Source organism: Macrobrachium nipponense, chromosome 37, assembly GCF_015104395.2.
Source record: "Macrobrachium nipponense isolate FS-2020 chromosome 37, ASM1510439v2, whole genome shotgun sequence".
Classification (NCBI taxonomy): Eukaryota; Metazoa; Arthropoda; class Malacostraca; order Decapoda; family Palaemonidae; genus Macrobrachium; species Macrobrachium nipponense.
The window spans coordinates 53,993,725-54,011,224 of record NC_061097.1 but is presented as its reverse complement, the minus strand read 5'-3'; the positions used below and the strand labels follow the sequence as shown (position 1 = coordinate 54,011,224).

Sequence of the window (17,500 nt, the reverse complement as noted above, 5' to 3'; positions counted from 1 at the left end):
ACTGCAATATATGTAGCGCAAGTCCATTTTCTCTTTTTAAGGAAAGAAGGGCAACTTGAACAGCTGTTGCTTTATAACGCCATCCTTTGAAAAACGGAAGAAAACTAGAGAAAATTTAAGACAATCTTAGATTACATTGCAAATTTATAAAATCGAGTTAAGGTTGGATTTATCACTGTAAATTTACCTCAAAAAATTCATTTGAACTAAATCATTTCCTACAAATGGGATCGCTGATATTAGGTTAGTAATTACAGTTGCCCCTCAAAAATGACATTTGGCCTCAGGGTAGAACATACCTTAAGAAGGCTGTTGCTATGGTTGTTCCATGAACCCAAGTGAATATATGAAACGAAAGCTCATACCATGTATGAGAACGAGAAGTGGTTAAATGGTCAGCAAAGGTGGATCATTGTGTTTTGTAGAGTAGAGGACGTATGATTTATGATAATTGTCGGGTAGAAGAACCAGTGGGAGACCAAGAAAGTGCCCGGTGGACGGTTTGAAGAATGTGTTGAACTGTAGATTTTGTTGATATTGGAGAGAGAGTTTATTACCTAAGGTTCTTTGCAGCGTCCCTTCGGCTCCTAGCTGCAACCCCTTTCATCCCTGTTACTATTCTTCCGTTCATATTCGTTTTCTTCATCTTACTTTCCACCTTCTCATAATAGTCGATTCATATTGCAGATGCAATGTTTTCCTCCTGTTACATCTTTCAAACCTTTCTACTGTAAATTGCCGTTTCAGCACTGAATGACCTCATAGATCCCAGAGCTTGGCCTTTGGCCTTAACCTTTTCAATAAAATATGAAAACCACACATAGTTCCGAAGAAAATTTAGCTTTCAAAAGGGGCAGTTGCTTTTGAATGCATCAAAATCAGAAAATGATTCACCACAAGTCATGTCTGATAATAACCCCCTCCACTTTTTTTTAAATTTTTTAATTATTTTTAGATGACTCTAATCTCCTTTCCTTTTCTTTTCTACCTGTGACTAATCATCAGCGCTTTTCCTCTGATCTTTCTGAATTCTTCTCCCTGTGTAGTAAGCTTGTCTTATAAATTCACATGACAGTACCTAGTATAGCTATTGTGCGCTCAAGCAACTCGCACGAAGAACGATTGTCTACAATCACACAAACGGCGACGTGCGACTACGCATGCAGTCCAAGATACTGAGTGTCTTTTATATTTTTTATAATCCTCGAATAATGGAAATCTCTTTCCTGGAGAGAGTAGAGTTTTTAGAAAGCCGAGTCACAACTGTATTTTTATTACTTTTCATCGATTATATAACATTTTAAGGATGTGTTAAAACCCTTGATCTTGGGTCCAGTTCTGTCACTGGCTCATGAGCGTTTTAATCTCGGTGGTTTATCATCAGTAGATGTCCACCGTGAATATAATGCAGATGCCAGCATACGTAAGCACAGCGAGCAACGGACCTGGCGATCATTTGAAAAACAACTTAAAAAAAAAAAAAGCCACGAATCGGCGCCCATCGCAACATGTGATATAGTTACAGTTAATTGGATGCTCTCTGGGCAAAATTATGAAGTATATCTTCGTTCCTGACGAAGTTGATTTATTCCCTGTTGCTTCATCCCTGTCTGTGTAACTTCGGCCCCTTTTATCGTGGAAATACTTAACTGCGTGGCTTAACATGATCGGTGATAGTCGCCTTGATCCAAACACATGTTACAATTATATGGTCTCTAGTAAAAATGTCTGGAGCATGTTGTTATGTATAATAACGATTGCCAGTCAATTTCTGGGTTCTGTGGAGAGAGAGAGAGAGAGAGAGAGAGAGAGAGAGAGAGAGAGAGAGAGAGAGAGAGAGAGTATGAATATCGACAAGAATTTGGTTAATGTTTATCGATACTTTTAAATATTTATTACCGTCTAATATGTCACTTCTTCCATGTAAATTTATGACCCGCGATTAATTCATACGTCTGTTTTTAAAGTACACACACACACACACACACAACACACACACACACACACCACTTTGCACTTTATTGGTCATATATTTTTAATGCACACATCGAATGAAGGAGCCCCTGAAATCCTCAGGTGCATGATTCTCCTCCCACCGGGGAGGTCTTCTCCCGCTCCAAATTGGCTCTATGTATATTGCAATGAACTAATGTTTGGCCGCGTCGCTGCTGACAGCTTCCTATTAATGGCACGGTGACAGATGGCCATATTAACTCACCTACCAACGAAAACTTCAGTTTGCGAAGCGGCCCCCGTTCGACTTGGGGGGGAAAGGAGAGCGGGTGTCAAAATACATCAAAAACAATATCTCATTTGTCACTTGCAGAACACCTTATCAATCATCTGGGTGATCGATTTCGTGCCGGAGCGTTCCTTAAAACCCTTCGGGTAATTTGCTCCTCCGTGTCACTGGCCCGGGGTGTTGTTTTGAGCAAATGGGTGGTTAACATGTTCCATCGGGGTCTAGCTGGCTCGCTGGCTGTATCTCATTGGCTTTGTTGGTTGGTAATTTCGTAATGAAGTGTCTGAAGATTTGTTTCTTTCATTTTAGTGAATTTCCGCTTGTTTGATCGGTTATATAAGCTCGCCTATAGCATCACAACTGACGAGGTCATTAATCCGTCTTCATAGATTCTCCTTAGGCATTTAATCCTGTATTGTTTAATGAATACATTTATATAGAGATCTTTTGATAAAGTCACGAATAATTCTCGTTATATTGTTTTTGACCGGATCTTCATTGCTTTGTTCGGGTTCGAAGAAAGGATGGTTATATTTTTATCAAGGTATATACGGCACCTCTGGCATATTTTGAATATATATAAAAAAAGTCATCTAAAGATTTAATTAAGGTCTCTCTCTCTCTCTCTCTCTCTCTCTCTCTCTCTCTCTCTCTCTCTCTCTCTGTTCCTTATCCACGCCGTTCGACTTCATAGTTGGAGACCCCGAGTTATATTCCGTAATCAACACTATTCCCGACTGCCCGGGGAGCTGGAGATTATCGGTTGCAGACGGAAAACATCAGAACAAAGTAGATGTCACCGATAGAGAGATATTGTCCAGTTCATTAACCTGTAATCTATTGTTTGTAAATGTTTTATCTGCTCGTAGATGAACTCTTAGCATGGGGTTCCCGTTCGGCTCGTGATTGGCTGTCCGACGGTTTCTTGCTTTTCTTTTTCGGTCTGGTTTTTCAGCCTTTGTGATGGCTTGCATGCGCGAAGTCCGCCGGTGTAACGGTTAGTGTCATGGCATGCCACTCAGATGTAGCGGGTTCGCCTCTCACCCCAGGGAGAGGTGGTAAATCACTGGCTCTGTAGCATGATCGGTTAGTGCTACAATGTGGGGTCTTTAGCGGTGGGAGGTTGAAAGCAATATTCTTTGGAAGCTTGAATTTCAAGTCAGTGGCCCCTTTGGTAGGGGCCTTGTTCCATTGAACAGGTTTCATCTACTGAAATAATAATAAAAATAATAATAATATTATTATTGAGCTAAGGAACCTCCGTAACGAGGCTATAATATTGACAATTAAAAGCCACAGTAGTGTTAAAATGTAATATTGTACAATGCTACAAATTACTAGTAATTTTTAGCATTGTACAATAATTATGATGGCAGGTTAACTTTTGTATGGTTTTCCTTAAAATTCGCCAGGACCTGTTTAGGCATATTTTAGTCTTCGTACTTAACGTAATGACATTCATCCTACGGACTTATTCTTGTAGTGTGCGCTTATGAATTTTCTTTCTCTGAAATAAAAGTGTAGCAGATTCTTATTGAAACTTATCAAGCTCCTTTTGGCAAAAGATAGTCAAAGGTATGGTCTGCCTTATTCACTCTAATTGTAATGGGGGAGAGTAATTTCTAGTGAGTTGTGTGAAATGGTGAATTGAATGGTACTTTACAGGAATATACGATCTTTTACTGCTCGCTCGTATCATGTTTTATTTACACTGGTAGGAAACCCTTAGACTACGGTAGTTTTTAAAAGAATTTTTTTATCAATCATAGCTCATCCATCGTATTTATATATAGTATATATATAATATATATATATATATATATATGTGTGTGTGTGTGTGTGTGTGTGTGTGTGTGTAATATATATATATATATATATATATATATATAGATATATTGTATGAGGTAAGATACCCAGTGAAATGCAAGAACATATAGTGTGTGTGTGTGTGTGTCTACGCTCATACGGGCACATCAAGAAAGCTAGGGGAATTAATAGACACACTATTGAGGGCGCTGAAGATGAAAAGTCAGACGTAAAATTTTTTAAAAATCTTTTATTATGAAAGCGAAGTGTACATATAGGCATTTGTAGAAAGGGTTGCAACTGGTTTTGGTGCAAAAGTGTGATAAGGCATTTTTTGTGGCTATATACGCAATATCTTCGTGACTGGAGTGATGCACGAATGCCGACGAAAGACGAATCCGTGGGTGCAAAGATGCCTGACAAGAGAAGGGGGTTCGTGGATAGTGTCTGTTTGAAGATGACTGATGTTTGCAGATGATTCACAGTGTTGCTTGGGGCAATGCACCCCCACCCACCCTCTCTCTCTCTCTCTCTCTCTCTCTCTCTCTCTCTCTCTCTCTCTCTCTTGCAGGGAGCAAGTTAGGCGTTAAAGAGGCAGGCATTTTCCTGAGGACACCTTTGCCTTAAACCGTCGCTTTCTAAATTGCTTCTGTCTGTCGTGGAGGTAGAGAACAAACGCCAGGAGAATAAACAAGCAATTTTGTGTCGTCGGCACCAACCCGGGAGTGTTGTCCTGTTGACTCTCGTCTCCTTTATTTGACACACTGACGTCACGAGTGGCCTTTAGACAAATGAATTTAAACCTCGTAACAACGGCAAGTGTGTGTGTTGTGTGTTACTCCCTGGAAACCATGCACGCACCCTTCCTCTCTCTCTCTCTCTCTCTCTCTCTCTCTCTCTCTCTCTCTCTCTCTCTCTCATCTTTTCGCGCACAAAGGAATTATCAGCAGCCTCTCGTCTCGGAGATATTTGGGCGTAATTACACCACCCTGGAGATGGAGCATTAATATTTCTTCGTTTGATCTCTCTCCTCTCTCTCTCTCTCTCTCTCTCTCTCTCTCTCTCTCATACACACACACACACACACACACACACACACACACACACACACACACACACCTGTTTACAGGTCTGGGATCATTAAAATCACAGCCAATAGGAATGGTTGGCCTTCCTTTCATATGTTTGTTTGAAAGGTACGAAAGCCAAGCATAAACTGTCCAATTACATCCGCGAATAAAGCACTCATTCCTCTTATATACGAGCGCTCTTGCTTGCGTCTGTCTATATGCTTTTGTCTATGACTGTAACTATATACAAGCGCATATTCTCAAGCATTGTTAAGGATTGTCTGGATGTGTATGTGCGTAAGTTCGTGCTCGGCTCTCACCAGATTATTTGCACCATTTGAGGGGTTTCTTATATAGATTTTGAGGTTTTTCTTATATAGATACTTTACGTTTTATTCGAGACGGTATATATAAGCTGCCGATATTTTAATGTGGGGGAGGTTATGGTTGCACTATGAGAATCTTGGCATTAGAGAGTTTCTCTTTATTTTATCGTTGTTATTTTACGCAAGTTACACATGCACACTAACTATCAGTGAAGGTTTATCGCACATTTGACTTATAAAACGGTTGATTATTATCAGATTATGAGAAACAAAACGCTGTTGTGCTTAAGGCGAAGTTATTTCATATATTGTTTCGCTTAGGCAGTTTTACTGGATTATAATCTGCAAGACTAGAGAGCAGTTCAATTGCTGTTTCCAGTGTCTTGCGCATTTTGCACTCTGGAGCAAATATATAGGTTGCATACAGAATTCAAGATTTGTATACGAGATTTTTTTTCTTCCTTAAGAGCTGCCATACAGGAGCTTTCCCGTTTTGCAAGAGACTTTGTGACAACTCAGAAAAATGAGCCGTATTCAGACTTGGATTGTGAAAAGATTATTTTTGCATTCAAGACTTGAATTCTGAAAAGGTATTTGGCTGAGGATTGCTCAGATCCAGTCCAAGTTGAGAGAGGAGTTTTTGAAATACAGAGACGAGGATTCCGGGTTTGTATGTGATTCAAAACCTGTTGAAACGATGGAAGAAATACATCGAGAGATGTACCCTGTACCCATTACCCTCCGTTTATGATGCATTATCCGCCGACAGCGATTCTCGTTAATGTTGGGTGGAGGATTAAAGAGGCTTTGAAACCTTTTGCTTCAACGATTGAATTAGAGTAGTTGACAGTGTTTAGATGCGATAGCGTTCAAAGGTTTATAGAGAACTTGAAAGATCAGTGAGTGAAAAGATCTACTGGCAAGGAGAGCTTATTTTGTATGATATTTTCACTGGAGTTGGGGACAAAAATTAGAATCGACTTTGGTAAAGGATCTACAAAGGAGTGATGTATATTTAAGATGGAAAAATGTTATAATAAATAGGCTATTTATGAACAGGTTAAAATGCAAAGAAGGTTGCTCGTAAAATTTTGGCAAAGAGGTTGTGTAGGAGTCAATAGAAATATTTAATTGAAATAATTTGGTGCAATAAAATTCAATTAACCATCCCTTTTATAGAGAATGGCTACAGTGAGAATTCACAAGAGAAAGAAAGAAAGGACGAAAGATGGGAGACTTGGAAACTAGTAAAGGAATTCTTTAGGAGATAAAAAAAAAAGTGGAATGGCTTTGAATCCTGAGGTGGTGATTCCCCCTTTTATATTTTGCAATTCTTTGTTTGCTTGTTCAGGTCATTGCTCCCTTATGCTATCCAGCTATTACGTCAATTAAAAGTGTTAATAGATAGTTACATGCATAGATTTAATAGGAGAAGATCAGTTGTTTATTTTGGCCAGGAACTACCTGTACAAATCACGTTTGAAGGAGTGATGTAAAACTTACATTGCGCCTTGTTCGCAGTAAAAGCTCATAACAAAATTGGTAGAGAAGTGTTGTATTTAGTGTATGGAGTTGATCACTTAAATGTCAGAATGCCAAAAGTAAATCATTATCTCTAGACTAGTTAGATCATATTGTATGGCATCTCTTCTCAAAGGATAGAGCATTTTCCCGGATTGTGGTGTAATGTGTGCTGATGTAAGCGAAGTATGCAACGAAATTAACACGCACACTCACGCGTACATACACACACGCCGTTATGGAAGGTGGTGTCGAGCACATGATTTGTGGCTGATATGATTTAATTGCAATCAATTTAAAATGGAAAGTCACCGAATGTTCTTGATATTAATTCAGGATTAAGACTAATGTTTTTGTGAGTTATTGATTTTACTCCAATTACAAGAGGGATATTAATTGTACGATGATTCGCAGGTAGGACTGATTCAAATTTTAGGTCAAATGTTGAGGACGAAATAAGATCGTATGAAGTGCACTAGAAAGCAAGAATGATTTGTGGCCGTGTGGTCTTTTAAGATAGCCTAAAGTCTTATTCCTTATTCTCTACTTTGGCAGTTAGCGGTTGATTTGCATATTGTATTCTGAAGCAGAGACAAGATTCTTCAAAGAAGTGAGGCAATGAATATTGTGTGATAGCGAGAGTGGCTGTAGAATGAATGAGTGTCAAAGATTGGAGTATTATTATTATTATTATTATTATTATTATTATTATTATTATTATTATTATTATTATTATTATTATTATTATTAGTAGTAGTAGTAGTAGTAGTAGTAGTACATAGGAAACAAATCTGGTACACCAACCTTATTACACTTCTACAGCATTTCTACATCACAAGATTTCCCACTCTGTCAATTCTTATGCACGTATATTATGCAACAGCGCATCACGACCACAAAAACATCTTTCCCCTCGCATTCGAATTCAACACTCACACATATCATCCGATATGTTTGCTTATGCATATGTAAACCATTTGCTTTAATTCTTTCAACTTCCACCTTAAAATTTATGATTGGGGAGAGTGTGAAGGCGTTGAAGAACTTTCAGGAAAATAAGGTGTTCTGTAGAGAGGTAGATGCAGTGAGGTGGGTTGAGCAAGGGGATCTCACACCTGAAATGAATGTGGTCTTAGGTTGATGAAGCTATAATTTTAAAGAGAGAGAGAGAGAGAGAGAGAGAGAGAGAGAGAGAGAGAGAGAGAGAGAGAGAGAGAGAGAGAGAATTAGTTCAAGAGTGGAAAATGAGTGCAAGTTCGAGAACGCTCGTGGCAGTGACTGTTGAGATCAAAAGATGGGCAGTTTGGAGGTTGAAGGATGGAAAGTCTCTAACCTTGAGTTGCCAGAATTACAAGTGACATTTTGCTAGGCGCGACTGCAAGAATTAACGGAGCGTCATGTGACTTAATGCATGGAGGAAGATTTATGACAGGGTCTTGAATTTTGATTGAAGAAATAAGACATCATTACTGGATTAGTAGAAGAGAAGTAATGTGCGTTTAGAGAATGACTAACAACTGCTTGCTTTGAAACCATTAAGTGGTCAATTTACAATAGAAGGAAAATGCTTTGTGTGTAGTACACACAAGGATCTAGAAAAACAAAACTTTTGAAAGAATCGATTTAGAAGGACTGCGGAGCCTATTGAAAGGAGAGCTACTAAAAGATTTTTTGGTGACGGGAGTGAAGCTTGTTTGTAGCAAAATGTTAGGTTTGGTGTAGAAGTGAATTCGAAACATGAACGTGTTGTCTCTGTGACATTTTAGTATCAATGTGGATGGAATTGTGCACAAGTTAAATAGGGAAATTCGACATAGGTCCAAAAAATGTTGGATAAAGAATTGTGTGTGTGTGGTGAGACTGCATACACATAGCATTGTATGCATGCAGAAAAATACACTCAGGTTAATATGAAATAAATATAATTTGACACAAATATTATCAAGTTTTTTCTCTAACAAAATATAGAATATATTTAGATAGATCTATTCAGTTGTGAGATACGCGTTTAAATCGATAAATATATGCATCAGTACATGAATTTGTCGATTGATGTGATAACGGTAATGTAAGGTACATTGTTTTATGCAAACGTAATTGGAGAGTTGTAATAGAAGTAAAAACCTCCGCTGGAATTGGATGATTAGGCTGAGAACTACGAAAAAAAAGAAGTGATACTTTACGGAAATAACCGTTCAGCATTCTCAGACGCACGAATATTCAAGCTAAGAATAGATGGATTTTAATGAAGACAGCCGGGAACTGAATCAGATATATTTCACATTAGTTAGACTCTCTTTAAGGTTAATAAAATGGAAATGCAAGTGAACTTAAGCTCATTTTGATGGCGGGCGTAAAGACATTTCCCAAAGCTTCTGCCAGTGATTTGAAATTGAAAACATTCTCTTGAAAGAGTTGAAGTTAAAGATGCATGGAAGAGTTGGGAACTGAAAGATGCCCAAGGCAAGAATGTAGGATAGACAGTGACGAAACCTTCGATATCAGTTACGTTCATGTTTCTAGGATGGCGAATTCAGGAACGTTTTGAAGCGGTATGAATATGAAAAGGTTTTGCCTGAGATGACCCCCCTAAAAAAAAAAAAAAAAAAAAAATGAGGAAATGCCCAGCAGAATGCTCTTGTGGTTCAGACTTGATCTTAATACGGAACCTAGATAGTTAAAACCATCAGCTATAAGGTAGCACAAACATAAGTAGTGTATGTACGAAGTGTTTGGAGGAGGACGGAAATTCTTGAGAATTCTTAATGCAACCAGAACTCAGCTGTGTGTAATCTTATTGGCAAGGATGACATCTCATATTAGATTCAGTTTCGTTGTCAGTTTGTTCCCGGCTCTCTTATGTGCTACAACAGTTAATCAGACGTAAGAATGAATTGTACAGGGTGTCCATAAAGTCCCAGTACCATTGAGCAATAAATACTTGTAATGGTACTGGGTCTTTATGGACATCCTGTTTATGAAAACGTTTGGCATGGGCGGGAAAAAAATAATTGGAAAAGAAGTTTGAATAGAGAATAAAGTTAATAACTTGGCTGGTAAGAGGATTGGATACCATAAGTGAGAGGAAGTAGAGATTCTGTAAGAGAATGAGGTTGGCTGAATCATACCTATAAGTTTCGGTATATACATCAATTGCATACAGAAGGGGTTCGATCTCTGCTGTAAGAATTAGCCTAGAAAGGAAAAAGAATAGCCAGTAGATTAGAGCCAGTAGCTGTAAAATTAGTCTTGATGGGCTTGTATGTACGTGTATATATATAATATATATATTATATATATATATATATATATATTATATATATATATATACGTATATATATATATATATATAATAAATAATATATATATATATTATTATGTGTATATATGTGTGTGTGTATATATATATATATTATATATAGTATATTATACTCATATATATCATATTATGATATATATATATATTTATTATAATATATATTATATATATATATATGTAACTGCATGAATAGTGTGTAGTATATAAACCTGAATGTCTACGGCTTGCATCCGCCAATCTATTGGAATGCAGATAAATGTGCGATGAATATATATATATGTATATATATATATACCATAATTTTCTCCCACATCTTTTCGACTTAATTAAATACTTTAAGGTTATTCACTTCCTGTTTCCTCAGTTGATTATTTCGATGGAGTGGTTATGGAATGATGATAATATAGCATTTCAGCACAGGCAAGGCTAAGCTCAAATTTCTGGTGCCTCTCTCTCGGTTTTAGAATATATGGAAGAACAGTTTGGAAATGTTTCAGCCACCCCTCCAGGAGCAAGTTGATTGAGCGGAAAATCAGGTGGTTATGGCTCTGGATATCCGATGAAATGTTGGGGTCTTAAATTGTTATGAACTGCAATAAATATTGATGATATCCCGTTGATGTTGCATGCGCGCATTTTCTCTTTTTTGTGTTCTTCGGTTGTGTTCTTTGGCTGTGTTCTGCGATCTTGTTTCTCGATTGTTCTTTGGTTGTGTTCTCCTGCTGTTGTGGGATGGTCTCTTGAAATTGCCAGTTTTTTTTTTTTTTTGTATTAATAACAGCATTATTATTAAATAATAATATTATTGTTCTTCATTACCATTGTTATTTAGGTTTAAATTTGTCAGGTGGTGGTGTTAATTTATGAGAAAAAACATTTTGTATTTAGTTAAAATCTGATGTTGAAATTCGTTTTCTGTCTCTTGACCAACGATTTCGAAAAGAGCAATTTCCACTCTCTCTCTCTCTCTCTCTCTCTCTCTCTCTCTCTCTCTCTCTCTCTCTCTCTCTCTCTCTCTCTCTGATCACAAGCATATTTACATTCCCTGTAAATCTTACCGAGAACTTGTATATGATGATGGAGTTATTTTTCGATAACTTGTTGTAAATTTGTTATAATAACCTTATGACGCATATACAAGATAGATGTTAACGCTCCTGTTTACCAATGGTGATATATATATATATATATATATATATATATATATATGTGTGTATGTATGTATGTATGTATGTATGTATATTATATATGTATAATGTACTATGTGTAATATATTGTGTACATGTATGTATATATATAATATATATATATATATATATATATATATATAGATATATATATATATATATATATATTATATAATATTTATATGTAATAAATTATGTAATATATATACAGTATTCATAATATACATATATATTCACGATTACAGATGTATATATTATATATTATATATATATATATATATATATATATATATATATATATATATATATATATATATTAGTGTGTGCGTGTGCTCTCAAGTCCGAATTGCATATATATATATATATATATGTGTGTGTGTGTGTTAACATACACATAGTATATACATGAAATGAGCTTCCCAGGTTCAGTTGTGTCCTTAAACCGTATTCCAGGTCCTTATTGTCGTTTTGTGTTTTCGCACCGACGTCCGTTTAGTAGTTAAGAACTTCATCTGTTGTGAGAAGAGTTGCCGATATGCGTAACGGGACACTGTACATACCTTTTCCGTTTTGGATTGTGAAGAAAACCAGTTTTTAGCGGCTTAACTTTGGAACCGACATGAGAAACAGCTTCGATTTTACCTGGAATTCCCTCTGCGTCCGGGGCTGGAAGGATCCTGCTTCTCGATTTCCACCAAATACGTCGGTCTTAAGTCTTCAGAAGTTTGAGCAAAGACACGAATGCGTTAATTATCCTCATGTCACTTTCTCGAATCTTAATGCCTTTCTGTTTATTTTTTTATTTATTTATTTTTTTATTTTTCTATTTATGTATTTTTTCTTTTTACAGGTTACCATTCTCCTGCCTCGTTTACTAGTCAATATCGGCAGTAATTTGATGATGCTTAGGTGCTGTGGCTCTTAGGTAATGCTCGTACCAATTGTGTGCATACTTAATTGAAAGAAATACAAGATACCTTATGAATTGATACGGTTAAAGTTTGTTAATTTTCACAGCTGTCCTGATACCGTCTCCCAACGTGATTTTAGTCTTGACTCTTTGCATTTCGATGTATCAATCCAGTGTGATATGATTTAGGACATTCAAATTTTGACAAGAAAACAATGAACGGAGTGCATGATCGCTTCTGGATTTGTGTACAGGGCCATTTACACAGCCATTCGAGTAACTGCGTAGATTAGTAGTTGCCTCACAGTTCTTGTAGAGATTGTAAACGGAGCAGGTAGTTATTTTTATCGTTCAGCATTCTAGTAAATCTTAACAACAGAATTTCTTTCATTTCTTTTGTTTTCCCCCACCATTTTAGTGATCATTCCTTATTAGAAATTCGGAGTTGATTGACTTGATGGGAAATATAGAGCAGATCCATATTCCCATTTTGAGTGTATTTTTAAATTATTTTTAAACAGGTGAATTTTTTCAGGATAGTATGAGCCTTGGGCACATGCCATATGTAGTATACATACATACATACATACATACATACGTATAGATATAATATTTTTTACACAGCTTTGCAATTACGCATTTTTGTGGTTAAAATGGTACCCATTTCGTTTTACTGGATACTAAAAGAGCTTTTTGTCTGTCTGCCATCAAGAAATTTGTGAAAACGAAATTTTTGAAAAATGAACATCATTGTAATCTTCGCTCCAGCTTTATCCATCAAAATTATATGCTGATGTTAATGCAGTAAAAATGGTGCGGTTATGTATGTCGCTTGTTTTGAAGGTTAGGTCTGTTTATTATAGCTAAGTTGCTTTCCTTTTCGTACAGAATATTTTCAAACTAATTTGTTCATAATTTCTGTTGAGTCGGTCAAGAGGAGCATGAGTATTTAGTGGGTTATTTTACCTTTTAATATCATTAAAGTCAAAAGTTCTATTTGCGTTTAAAAGAATTATAAAAATGATTTTTAATATATTTGTTTGGTTTTCTATAACCGTATTTTAAAACTGAGTATAGTGGGTTATTTTACCTTTTGATATCATTGAAGTCAAAAGCTCTATATGTGTTGAAATGTAAAATATAGAAATGAGTTTTAATTTATTTGTTTGAATCTCTATAACGTTATTTTAAAACTGTGACTTTTCCCAGAAGAGTATAGTGGGTTATTTGACCTTTTAATATCATTGAAGTCAAAAGCTCTTATATGTGTTGAGAAGAAAAATATAGAAATGATTTTTAATCTATTTGTTTGGTTCTCTATAACCGTATTTTAAAACTGTGACCTTTCTTATGTTTTCCAGAAGAATGACCAATCACGCAAACAAACTTTGCAGGCAGGCTGCCAGGAGATCGGGGGAAAAAAAAAAAAAAAAAAAAATACTGCTCTGGAGATCGTCGATTACCATTACTCGGAAGACATACACTACTGCGGAGACCCAAGAAGGCGGACGCGGATTTCACTGTACTGAGGTATTTACAATTTTTTTTTTCTTGTATATTCTGAACGTGTTTCACAAATGCGTGTGTAATCTGTGCAGGCTTGATTTAAAGAGGAATGTTCCCTGTGACTTGCAGGTATTTGTGTATCAAGATTCATTCGGGAATGACGTAAATCTGTTGCATTCGTTTCTCAGTGGTTCGGTTAAGAGAGAAAAAATTTCACATCGCATATAATAAATATATCGCTTCATGCGAAATGCGTGAGTGAACATGATGAGAGCATCTTCGACCGTAAGAAAGTGACTGGCTTATAATCTCTTTTTTTTCCAACGGCTAAGCTCTTATTTGAACATGTGTATGTTTATGTGTATATATATATATGTATTATATATAAAAAAGTGTAGAGAAGTGGGAATGATCTAAAAAGTGAAGAAAAAACTAAGGCATTTCCAGAATAGCTCATTATCCCACTTCAGAACAACGGTGAGCTGGAGGAGCTTAGCAGTAAGGAACAAACGGACTGGAAACATGATGGGATGAAGCTCTCGTTTGCGGATTAAAGGAGGAGGCTCTAAAAGATGCAGATTAAAGTTGGAATGTTACAGAATTATATTTTGATATTTCAGCCGGATGCAGGACTCAGACTTCACTGAGGTTATTACGGGGGTGAGAGAGGAGGAGGAGGAGGAGGGACCGGAGAAGGTGCGAGGGAAGGGGGCGGCATTCCAAAGTTAAACCGTACGTTAAGAAGCCGATGAAATATTATTCGGAGCCAGGGTTGCCTAACGATTCCGCGAGCAGGAGGAGGAGGAGGAGGAGGAGGAGGAGGAATGAGACCTCCCGATACGTTAGATAGCCGGCGTAAAATCAACAGCACCGTGTTGAGAGCGTTTCAGGAGTTAGGGGAGAGTGGAGGAGGAGGAGGAGGAGGAGGAGGAGGAGGAGAGGAGGAGGTGAGGAGGAGGGGGTCAGAAGTTAGGGGTGATAGGAAGTGGCGGGGGAATGATTTTCCTTTTAGGGGGTTGGGTAGAAGGTATAAGAGGGAGCTTTAGGCTAGGGAAGGGTAAGGGAAAAGGGGATGATGTGGGAAAAGGGGAAGGTGGGGGGAGGGGCCTAAGTTCATTTTCCAAACAATATGCAGCAAGACTTGGAAAGATAGGAGGCAAACACACTACGAATGGATGTGCTTGGGGGTGCATGTAGCGCTCGTTTCCGAGAAAGTGAATGCACATATTTAGAGGATATATTGGTATTAGCCTTCCAGAAAGCATTGAGTAAATCGGTGCTTGGGGTGAAATAGAGTCAAGAAGCTTCCAGGATCAAACAATGAGGGAAGCCTCTGTACAGTAAAAAAAGAAAAAGAAAAAGAAAAAAAGTACCTCTTACTCTCATTACAGCAAAGATGGATGAAGGCTGGAATGGCTCTTATATCTAGAAGATTCTCCAAATACTTGTAAATATGAGACAGATTCGGCGTGATGGACGAAAATACGCTTTCTTTTTAGACGCGAGAGAAAGAGATTTCCTCCGTGCAATAGGAAGGCATGAACATAAATGAATTTATGGTCCGTGCTTGAGTGTGTCCAGCGGAACTTGAATTCGCTGCATAATGGAAGTTGTAAGAACACTGGGCGATTTTGGGAGGTTCCGAGAGATTGAGAGAATAAATAAACGGTCGAGGCTGGCTAGCGTAGTAACCAAAAATGGACCGGAACATCTAACAACATGTTTCGGTAAGGTATGTGTCAAGAGGCGTCCTATTGACGAAAGTTGGACGTCGGTGGTGCAATCGTTGCTGCGTCTTTGAAAGCGTAGACCATTTTTCCGCAAATTGGAATACCTCGTCAAATTCGTTTAAGTCATGAAAGCTGACGGAATGAGAGAACATTAACAGTATTAATTGCTAAAACCATTTCAGCCGTTTGTTTTGGAATGGACACTGATCGAGCAAAGACTGCAGTTGCAGCCTGCGTTATTCGGGTCCTTTAGTCTTCAAAGAAAAGTTGTGGATATTTTCACAGAAACAAAATAGTCCAAAATACAGCCCTAATATTTTTTTAAAAATTGCGTCAAGGAATTTCTACTTTCATAATGCGACTCAACGAAAACAAACTAAGTATTTTTTTTGGGGGGGTGGGGGGAGGCGGTGGGGAAAGGCGAATCTGTGTTAATCTTGACGGCAATGGGAAATGAAGAGTTGCCTGGGCATGGCAATAGGAAGAGACAAAGGGCACGAATTACTTTGAAATGGAACAGGAAGGACATCGACTTGACATTTAAAAGAAGGATTCCATTGGACTAGCTTTGAGCGCCTGAGAATGAAACCTGACAGAGAAGAGAGGAGAGAGAGAGAGAGAGAGCGAGAGAGAGAGAGGGAGAGAGGAGGAGAGAGAGAGAGAGAGAGAGAGAACATTTGCTGGATAATTCAGGAGAGACCAAGCGAAGAATTTATCCGTTCGTCTTTAGGCGTTTTAAGGTCTTTTGATAACGGTTCCTTTCACAGCTATATATGTCATGTTTGTTTTACTAATATATTAATATATATATATATATATATATATATATATATATATATATATATATATATAATATACCCATTCATACATACATACATATATATAGATATATATATATATATATATATATATATATATATATATATATATATATATATATATATATATATCAGGCAATTGAGAACTGAGCGACTATGCTGGAAAATGTTTGTATTAGAAGAGTGTGTTAACCGTAACATTTTGCATGTTCGTCTATTTTTTCCTTTATTTATAGGTAGGTGTAATGTATATTTTTTTTCACGGGGCGGTGAATAAACCAGGGTTTGCCTTATGGGTGAAATGAGTTCGAATTCAAATTCCTTTGAAAATGATGAAATTCCGGCATTTGTGTAAATACCAGTTTCAAACAAAGCTATGGAGTTAGCTTGAATGAGAGTCAACTTCGCGATTGATTGTGTTTGTCTTTTCAAAAGATTGTTTTACAGACCTCGGTTATATTGTTTACTCTTCTGCATGTAGCTCCGGATTTGCAGACTTTTGTCAAGTGCATAAAATGCATTTTAAAACATGTTTCTTTTATATAAATGTCGTTTCCTCTCCTTGTAAGAGAAGACTTCGAGTGGAAAGAGAGCACAGATTTCAGTGGGTTTGCAAAGAAGAGTTATTTCCGAGAATGTTCGTGGTCTATATAAACATAATAATTGAAATTTGTGTTTTCAGCCTTCTTTTTCCGATCACTGGAGGTTTCTTGGCTTCTTAAAGCTGTTGTGTTTACAATGATCTTGTTTTCTACCTTTAATTATGTTTGTGTGTATAAGGTTGAGGTCTGTTGAACCTCTTCGATTTTCACGGTTGTCTTTGGAATAAATAATTGTTCTTGCTTCATCTACTTATTAGTATACGGTTTCAGTAGATGTCTGTTTATCCTGGTGTTGATAAGAAAGATGGGAATCGGTAATCGTTTGTGTGTGTTTTGTTTTGTAAATATTACATATATTGTATAAGATTTCCAAATCTGGTAACGATGTGAAGAATTTTATTGTTGCGATTATTGTTTTGGTCTCTGCTAGGACGCATTTTAAAAAAAATATATTGATAATTAG

The 17,500-nt window shown here is 37.0% G+C and overlaps 1 long non-coding RNA gene across 5 annotated transcripts in view; it reads left to right on the top strand.

Annotated features, from left to right (window-relative positions):
- Window positions 1–17,500, top strand: part of LOC135209259 (uncharacterized) — a 458,718-nt gene that overhangs the window by 137,958 nt on the left and 303,260 nt on the right. For 4 of the 5 annotated variants that reach the window (XR_010313336.1, XR_010313335.1, XR_010313334.1 and 1 more), the window contains exon 7: window positions 13,743–13,911. This is a non-coding gene — a long non-coding RNA (uncharacterized LOC135209259). Of the gene's footprint in view, window positions 1–12,321; window positions 12,397–13,742; window positions 13,912–17,500 lie in introns of all 5 variants that reach the window. The other variant, XR_010313339.1, reaches the window with a different exon arrangement.